The sequence below is a fragment of the Magnolia sinica genome, chromosome 3 (genome assembly GCF_029962835.1).
Source record: "Magnolia sinica isolate HGM2019 chromosome 3, MsV1, whole genome shotgun sequence".
Classification (NCBI taxonomy): Eukaryota; Viridiplantae; Streptophyta; class Magnoliopsida; order Magnoliales; family Magnoliaceae; genus Magnolia; species Magnolia sinica.
Window position 1 is genome coordinate 15,812,449 of NC_080575.1, and position 9,387 is coordinate 15,821,835.

The following is a 9,387-nucleotide window of genomic DNA, read 5'->3' on the forward strand; positions in this document are numbered from 1 at the left end:
GAGCCGAAGCAAAGTGTGTGAGAAACGTGAATGTCTTTAAAAATGAAATCCGAACTTAAGTAATCGAGTTGTGTCGCTTGGGCCAAATATAAGGATTGATTTCGAATTTGACCCAAATATACCCTCGGATCGGGAGAAATGTCCCACACATGTCGATGCACTTGTGGCCCTGATCGAATCGTGACCGTTAAACTAAAACTAGTCCGCCACACGATCTGCAAACCCGATCGAAACGAAAACTCGGCTGACCTAGATCCATGGTCGGGGAGCTTAAGTCCGACCGCACATGGAAAAGGGGCCACCAGAAGTGCTCCGTTGGACCGGAACAGTCCGTATTTGGATATAACCTAAGTATACCTTGGCCATAGGGCCATTTCCATCAAACCTGGGCCTATTAAGGACCTTAAACCCTCTCCCTCTCACCCCATACGAATTTGAGAAACCTTAGGAGAGAGAGAAGAGAAAAGAGAAGGGAAAAGAGAGAAAGTGAAGTGACAGTTGGAGATTCTTCCTGGGATCCGATCCCCCTACTCCACGCACTCAACCGCCATTCCCATATCGCTATACAGGCAATTCTGACTCCGTACTTAGGTAAGAAAACCTAACCCTAACTTGTCTTAGGGTTTTCGACTAGCGTAATAGATGAATTAGTTAACCTATTCCCTGTTATAGGTTATTGTGGTGCCGTAGACAAGACTTAACTTTTAAAACTGAGTTTGCTACGAGTCTACCGGCGAAAGGTGCGGACTATAAATGTTTAGGTTATGGTTTTCAAGGCTTTCAATGTCAATTAATGATTTATGATTGACTTGAATGATACCACATACGTAGATGCGATGTTTCCCACACTTTACACATATATATGAACTATGTTGAAAATAGTGAAATCCATGTGTTTGTTGAAATGTTTGTATGAGTATGGATTCTGGATATGCTTTTGCCATGATTAATTGTTGTAGACATATGGTTGAGGTATACGTGATAATTCCTTAGTGAAAGGATTTGCCCTAATACATGCTATTACCAACATACGTCAGGTATGTTGGAGTATGTAGTCTAAGTGTTTATAGAAATGTCTGAATGAACAAGTGTGTAATAAATTGTACTTTATATGGGCGTTGAGAAGAGATTCTCAACTACCTTAACGATGTGTATGATTTCCTCCATATAACTTATGTTCTTTGTCTGTTTACTTAGGGACGAATTCATGTTTAAGTTGAAATTCATCAAATGCTCACATGCTTGTATGATTGAAATTGTTGATCCATTACTATTTTGATTAGCTTGTATGATTATCTGTTATAATTGAATGTGTTTCGGACCACAGAATAGTCCAGGCAATCGGTAATAGGCATTGAATAGGTGGCTGAGGTTGTTTCACCACATAGGACGTAATCGATGAATCTGAGCCGTACTTGGGATGTCGGCAGTGGTTAGGCCACACGGAGTGCTTAAGCACTTCATGTTAGTCAACTCAATGTGCGCAGGTACTAGTCGAGCTCGTCAAGTAACCCGATTGACTCGATGTATGTTCACCATGTATGGACGCTACGACTTGAATTTATGGTACCAAACTCACCAGTGAAAACTCCTTTAACCTTGGTACCTCGATCCGCTTAGACTCATGAGCCGGGCATGATGGTATGGGACACCGTGGTGGTGCTGTCGGCCTACGAACCTTCCCGTAGTGACCAGTGAGCAATATAGCCTCGTGAGCCGAATACGGTGGTATGAGACATTGTATTCAAGTTGTCCATGCACCGACAAGGTGACGAGCCCTTTGTAGTGACCTCGGCATACTTTAAGACCCCGTAGAGGCGGCGAGCCTTTATGGTAGCAACAAGAGTACAAACTAGGCCTACACCGATAAGGTGCGAGCCCTTTGTAGCGATCTAGAACCGTAACATTGTATGAGACTTAATAGGATTGACGACCCTAGAATGGATCATCGTTTATGAATTGATATAAGGGAGGTACCTTAGCTTCCCGGACCTCTTGTATGAAAAGGACTAATAAGAACTTAGTAATCACGATCATACACCACACATTGCATGTGCCGTTTGACGTTGAGCAGAGCACGAGGAAGTGATTGACATGCGCGGCCGTTAGATGAAGATCGCTGAGAGAGTGCAGGCGAGGGCATGTATCATTTATACATACCATTCTTGCATTAATCGGAATATAGGGATGTTTGATTGTATTGTCTTATCATTACTTTTAGTGAATTGAGAACATGTTAACCTTTGCTTTATTGTTCCACTTTGAGTTGATCACTCACTCCCACGTTACAGGATGGTGTTTTAAACACCAACCAAACTCTATCTTAGCTGCAGATAGAGGCGAGACAGAGCTAGATTTAGAAGACGAGGAAGATACTTTCTCGTATATGCAGTATTCAATCGGGTTCATATAGACCGTTCTGATCGACGAGGCTTCAGGGTTATACTTGTAGGGGATTATTACATTTTGACATTTTGTATTTTGAAACAATACATGTAATTATTGACCTGGCAATGCATACATACTTTGGGGACCTATAATGATTTGTAGAGTTATACATATTTGAGTCAGTCTTACGCTTACAACTATCCCTGGATTATATTTTGCTGATTTGGCTTAATCTTATTCATGTTTTATGCACTAATATAGACAACATTTAATCATCATTAAATATGTTGTGTAAGTGATGCGTTGGAACTCGGGAGTTGGACTTCTACTAGACCCCGATTTTTAGGGTGTTACACTCTCGGATCCCCTCCTCTAGCATTACTATTCTCTCTCTCTCGCTACCCATTCTTAACTCCTTAGAAGTCCTACCCTCCGTCTACAATTGTTGGTTTAGGGTCTGGGATGGTTCAGCGTTCTAAGTCCCTATTGCGTTTTCTATTGCATATCATCTCGACGCTGACGCGTTAGTGAGTTCATGATCCATAGCCCAATGGATTCCAAACTATTGCTTTGATACCATCTGTAACACCCTAAAAATCGAGGGTCGCGTATACACTCGACTCTCAAGTTCTCGAGTATCACTTATGCTAATGTTTACTAATTTGTGTTTAATCAAGTTTAATTGCGCAATATGGAATTTTTTGGAACATGAAACACAATCACATCTAGTCTACTGAAATGATAGAGTTCAAATATATATTCAAGTATAAGGAATATAAATGGGTCGCACAAGGCGTCGCCCAACAAAATCACAAAAAATGTCATGTCCAAAAGAATAGAGCTGAGTCCACTACTCGGCGATCTAAATCTCGTCCACTATGCCGATGGAGAACTGCCCATCAACTGGAAGTAGGACAGCTCGTCCTCCTCCTCAAGACTCGCGCAGCCAGGCTCCTCATACTCTGCATCACCTGCGTCTACAGGAGAGTCTGGTTGGTGTTTTAAAACACCATCCCAAAGTGGGAGTGAGTGATCAACTCAGTGGGTGCTATTAATCTTAAGTTGTAATAGGCATCAATTACATTATGAACTTAATGAAAAGCAATCATTCATAAATACCTAACTAATCTTATTAATGCATATGCATGATAGATGATATGATGCATGCCCTCGCCACAACACTCCCTCGAGTGACTCCATCTAACGATCGCGTATGACCAACACTCCCTCAGAGCGACCTCGACTGCCGAGTCGCCAACCTAGCTAGTGCAATGCAATGGTAATATTAACCGGGTTCTTAGTTAAGTCCATTCATCCAGCAGGTTGGGGAATCTGATACACCCCACGTATCAAATGCCCTGAACTAGTTGCGAGGCCAAGGCCCCCCAACGTGTGAGGCCGAGACCCCGCGGTCCTTGATCCCATCGGGTTCCCCATCCCCGACTTCAAGCACATGGGGAGTGTCAAGAGAAAAGGATCGCTCGCGATCACTACGGGGAGGCGTGGCACCCCAACGTAGGCCAATACCTCGGACACAGTGTCCCATTCCACCATGCCCGGCTCACAAGGCAGTGGACCCATTTCAATTTGATTATCAATGGGCTACAACGGTTGTAGGGTGTTCCAGGTTCCATACATATATGAGCAAACAGGGTTAACAAGCAAGGTTGGTTAGTAAATAGGCTAAACCGCATGAGTTTAGGCAAGCACGTGACAGACGATATCGGGTACAAGCGACCCATGTAGTCTAACTATTGTCGCCCATATGCACCCACCCAAATTCATGAGTTTAACCTGAAGATAGTCCTACCAACGGGACCACCTTCACTCTCCTCGTATTCCTGACCAACCCAAGGGTTTGGTGGTAATATGTAGCATGCCAACTAATATGGGTAATCAACTAGTATAGGTAATAGCATGCATTCATATTTTCCATCATAGAATCCAGATTTTTACAAGGCAAATGCTAACAATATCATGAAATAAAGGTGCAAGTATTGTGTGGGTTAGTATGGAAGGCAAACATTTCATATATCTCCTAATACCAAAATATACATAGCTCGTCCTCCTCGTTAAAGCTCGCCTCGCCAGGCTCCTCAGCTCCGCATCACCTGCATCTAGTAAAGGGTCCGGTTGGTGTTTTAAAACACCGTCCCAGAGTGGGAGTGAGTGATCAACTCAGTGGGTGCTATTAACCTTAAGTTATCATAGGCATCACTTATAATATGATCTTAATGAAAAGTAGACAATCACACATGTCTAAGTAATCTTATTAATGCGCATGTATGCAGCATGACATGATGCATACCCTCACCACGACGCTTCCTCGAGCGACACCATCTAACGATCGTGAATGACAACACTCCCTCAGTGCGACCTCGACTGCCGAGTCGCCACCCTATCTAGTGTGATGCAATGCGATCGTGTTAGCCGAGTTGTTAGGTAGGTCCATTCATCCAGCAGATTGGAGAATCTAGTACACCCCGCATATTAATGCCCTAAATTGGGTACAAGGCCAAGAACCCCCAATGTGTGAGGTTGAGCCCCCGCGGTCCGTGATCCTGTCGGGTTCCTCATCCCCGACTTCAAGCACATGAGGAGTGCCGAGAGAAAGGGATCGCTCGCGGTCACTACGGGGAGGCGCGGTACCCCAGCATAGGCCGACAGCTCGGACACAGTGTCCCATTCCACCATGCCCGGCTCACGAGGCTGTGGACCAATTTCAAGTGGGTTATTGATGGGCTACCACGGTTGTAGGGTATTCCAGGTTCCAAACATGTGTGAGCAAACAGGGTTAACAATCAAGGTTGGTCAGACGGTAGGCTAGACCTCACGAGTCAGGCGAGCGTGAGGCGTGTGACATCGGGCACGAGGGTCCCATGTAGTCGAACTACAGCCACCCGATCACACCCGCCCAAACCCACAAGTCCAACCATAGCGTAGTCCTACCGATGGGACTACCGTCTCTCCTCAAGTTCCTGACCAACCCAAGGGTAGGAATAGTGATTCATAACATGCCAACAACTAAAGCAACATCAAGCATATTCAACACCATGTTCTCATGTTGCTCAACATACAATTCAAATTTCTCTAACAAGCAACTATTAATATCATGAATAAAGTGTAGGTGTGTGGTGTGGGTTGGTGAGGAAGTTAACACTTCCTCCATGTTGAGAAATCATATGTACAAGAGCAATAAATCATACATCCTATGAGGCAACAACACATGGAAAAAATCACACAAAGCATGAACATGTAATCATCCATACACCAAATCATGTGAGAGGCAAGAACAATCATCATAAGAGTCAAACCAACAATTCCATATCATTTCAACAAACCTACAATTCCTAGGGTTTCTCTAAATTCTCCAAATATGACATCCAAGCAACCAAAATCATTAATCTCGTATTAAAATTGGTGCTAGGCCACCTAAGAACAATAGTCCGCACCTATGGATCGTTGGAGACTTGGAAAACGACCTAAGAATGAGGCTTTTGGGGTCGGACGGCCGGATTCCCTAAAACAACCATTTGCATGTTAGAAATCCATGAAATCCCTTCTCATTACAAGGATTTTAAGGAAAAAGGGGTGAGAGATTTACTTACATAATCAACGGAAGTAGTTCTTACGGTAGTGGTGGAAGGTTTTCTTGGAGAAGAGGTAGAGAGTTGCAAGGTTGAGCTTCCTTGGGCCCCACCATCAACAACAGCCTCCTTCACTCTCTTCTTGCTCTCTCTTTCTCCTCCTTCTCTTCTCCTATTTCTCTCTTCTCTCTCTTTTAGGGCAAAATCGTATGGGGAGAGGGGGTGCCCAAATGAGGCCCTTTTATAATGTCAGATTTGGTGGAAATGGCCCCAAGTGTTGGGTTTTTACTATACTAGACCTATGAGAGGGTCTTTCTAAGCTCTAGGGCCCACTATGGGGTGTACATATTGATATACACCGTAGGATAGTTAGCCCTAATGATGATCTACGTATGAACATGATCGGCCTGCCATTTGGATGCGCCGATCGACAGATATGATTAGAAGTCTGTTCAACGGTCACCGATGGTCGATCGGGGCCACGACTATACGGATATGAGCAGAGAAATATCCTTACTCCACGTGTGAAGTTTGGTCACAAACCGACGGTCCGAAATCCTCAACTTTGCATAAGAGTGGATGACTCAATTCACTTAAGTTCCAGTTCCTTTCTTTAGGGTATTTGCGCTTCTCATGCACTCGTCCTTCGGCTCAAGTTGAGCGGTTCTGGACACTACCCAGGTCCGACTCCCGCGATGGACGTCGAGCCCAGTAAGACGAACATTACTCTATAATTTTGGAACTAATGGCCCACCAACGAGCGGTCTAGAGCTTGTTCAGAAAATCGGGGCATTTTTGGAATGAATTAGGTATTGAGATTTCTCGTGGGCAATGATCAGGGTTTGGATTAACTATATTTATAGGGTGACCTATTTATAACTAGTGGAAGTGGATATTTGGTCATGATCACTCTAAACCGTCGGTTTTAGACTAAAAGAGTAATGGGGTTGATTTAGTCTATTATTCAAGATCCGGGCCTTATCTGACTCTGCCCCGGTTAGATCTTTAATTTAGTCATGCTTGCCTTGATTAGTTAGCGAAGGGTCGGTTAGATTTGGGCCCTCTGGCCTTAAGTTTCAATGAATTCCCACAATGGCCCTCTAGGATTCCTCATTGGCTTTGGGGCGGACCCAACACCCCCTTGGCCACCAAATTTGGTGTGTAGGTGCCTTATGGCCCAATGAGGGGCCATATAAAATTTGGGAACAAACGGATGAACGGTTATGGGGTTTGAGTAAACGGTTCCGATCTTCAAATGGCCCTGTGGGGTCCATTTTGGTGATTGGAGTGGTTCTGGTGGCCCTCTGGTTATGAAATTCATAGGATAGTTGCTCCATGGCCCGATGAAGGGCCACGCAAAATTTGGGGACGATCGGATCTGGAGTTTGGTCGCACGGGCCCGATTTGCGATCAACGGTCACCGTTCCACGATCGGGTCCCAGAGTTTGTGGACGGGTGTAGAAAAATTCATTAGACCTCCCCTGAAAATGTAGAAGAGATCCGACGGCTGGATAGCCTTGTACCTCAGCTTCATTTGCAAGCGCCGGATTCCGGTCCTGCATAAGTGGGGTGCATTTAGTCAGTGCCAGATCCCACTCCTGGGTGACCACTGAGTTCGTGGTCCACGATGGTCCACAAGCCCAGTGAGCTCTATGGTTCCCTAAATTTTTAGATTTTTCTGACCTTCTTTGGCCATTGCGGGCTGTAGCTCAGTGTAAACGGTCATCTGGCTTGGAGGCCCACACCAGGTTCTATCAAGACCCGTCTGGCCTAATCAATTGGGCAAATCTTGGTCTAATTTATTTGTGATACCTCGCTACGAGTAGCTTAAACGAACGGTCTTATGGCAAATCCTACGTGGACGCCCCAAGACACTGTTCTGGTTGGGCGGGACGTTACACTACACCGATGTTCAAGTGATCGGCGGATTCATTGGCTTCCTACGATTGATTAATCGGACTTGTGCGGTTCTTTATCGGTACCACCCTGTATAAACTAGCATTGAGTCCTAATGGTTAATAAGTAATATTATAAGTTAATTAAATTTAAAAAATTAAAGGAATTTTGGAAATCCAAAACAGTGAAAATTCGGGATGTAGGTTTAGCCTCAGGATAGTCCTACCAGCGGGACCACCTTCACTTCCTCATATTCCTGACCAACCCAAAGGTTTGGATGGTGATCCATAACATGCCAACTATTAATGTATCAACTAGCATAAACAACATCATGTTCTCATTTTTCTTAACATATAATTCCAATTTCTCTTAGCAAGCAAAGCTAACAATATCACGAACAAGGTGGGTGTGTGTGTGGTGTGGGTTAGTGAGGAAGTTAAGCACTTCCTACATCCCTTAGAACCAAAATGCACAAGAATCAATGAATCATACATGTTATAAGGCACATCATATGAAGAATCAATTAAGACATGGACATATGTTCAACAATTGTAGCAAATCATGTAAGAGGCAAGAACAACATCATGTGAGAACTAAACAAGCATACCATTCTGTGCAATTTCAAAAAAAACATACAATTCCTAGGTTTTCTCGAAAATTTTTAAATACATCATTCAAGAAATAAAAATCATTAGGCTCATAGTATAGTTGGTGCTAAACCACCTAAGGATAATAGTCTGCACCTATCGATCGTTGAAGACTTGAAAAACGACCTAGGAATGTGGATCTTGGGGTCGACCAGCCGGAATCCCTAAAACAAGTACTTACATATTAGAAATCCATGCAAATCCCTTCCCCACTCGTCATTTTTTTCGAAGATTGGAGTCGTCCATTGCATCCAAAGGTGGGGCGTGACCCTCACCGAGGTGGCCGTTTGGCCTCTTGTGCACGTATACATGTAGGTAGAGGTGGGCATCGAGCCGAGTCGAGTCGAGGTGGGCCAAGCTTGGCTTGGCTCGTCCATGATGTACTCGAGTTCAAGCTCGAGCTCAACATTGAAGCTTGACTTGTTTGCCAAAGTTGTCGAGTCGAGTTCGAGTCAAGCTAGTGGTTCGAGTCAAGTCGAGTTTACCTCGAGTCGAGCTCGAGCTTGTTGGGTGAGAGAGTAATGGATTCTGTTCTTGATCCTCCTCCATTAATGAAAAATTCAAAAATCTTAAGAGAATCAAAGTAAAACCCGATGAAAAACCCAAACAAAGCTTCGAATGGGATGAGGAAACCTGTAAGAACCGATTTATTCTTGATCTTCTTCCACCAGCAGAAATCCAAGTACTATAAAAGAAACAGAGCAGAACACAGATCAGAAATCCAACTAAAGAGCTCTAGCCAATCAGATCATTGGATTTCCTTGAAGCTCTAACAAATCTAAGAAGAACCCATTTCAAATTTCTTGGGTTTCTCGCCTAAGAAGTAGATCTCAAGAGATTGAAATCATACTACCTTGGATCCAAAATGA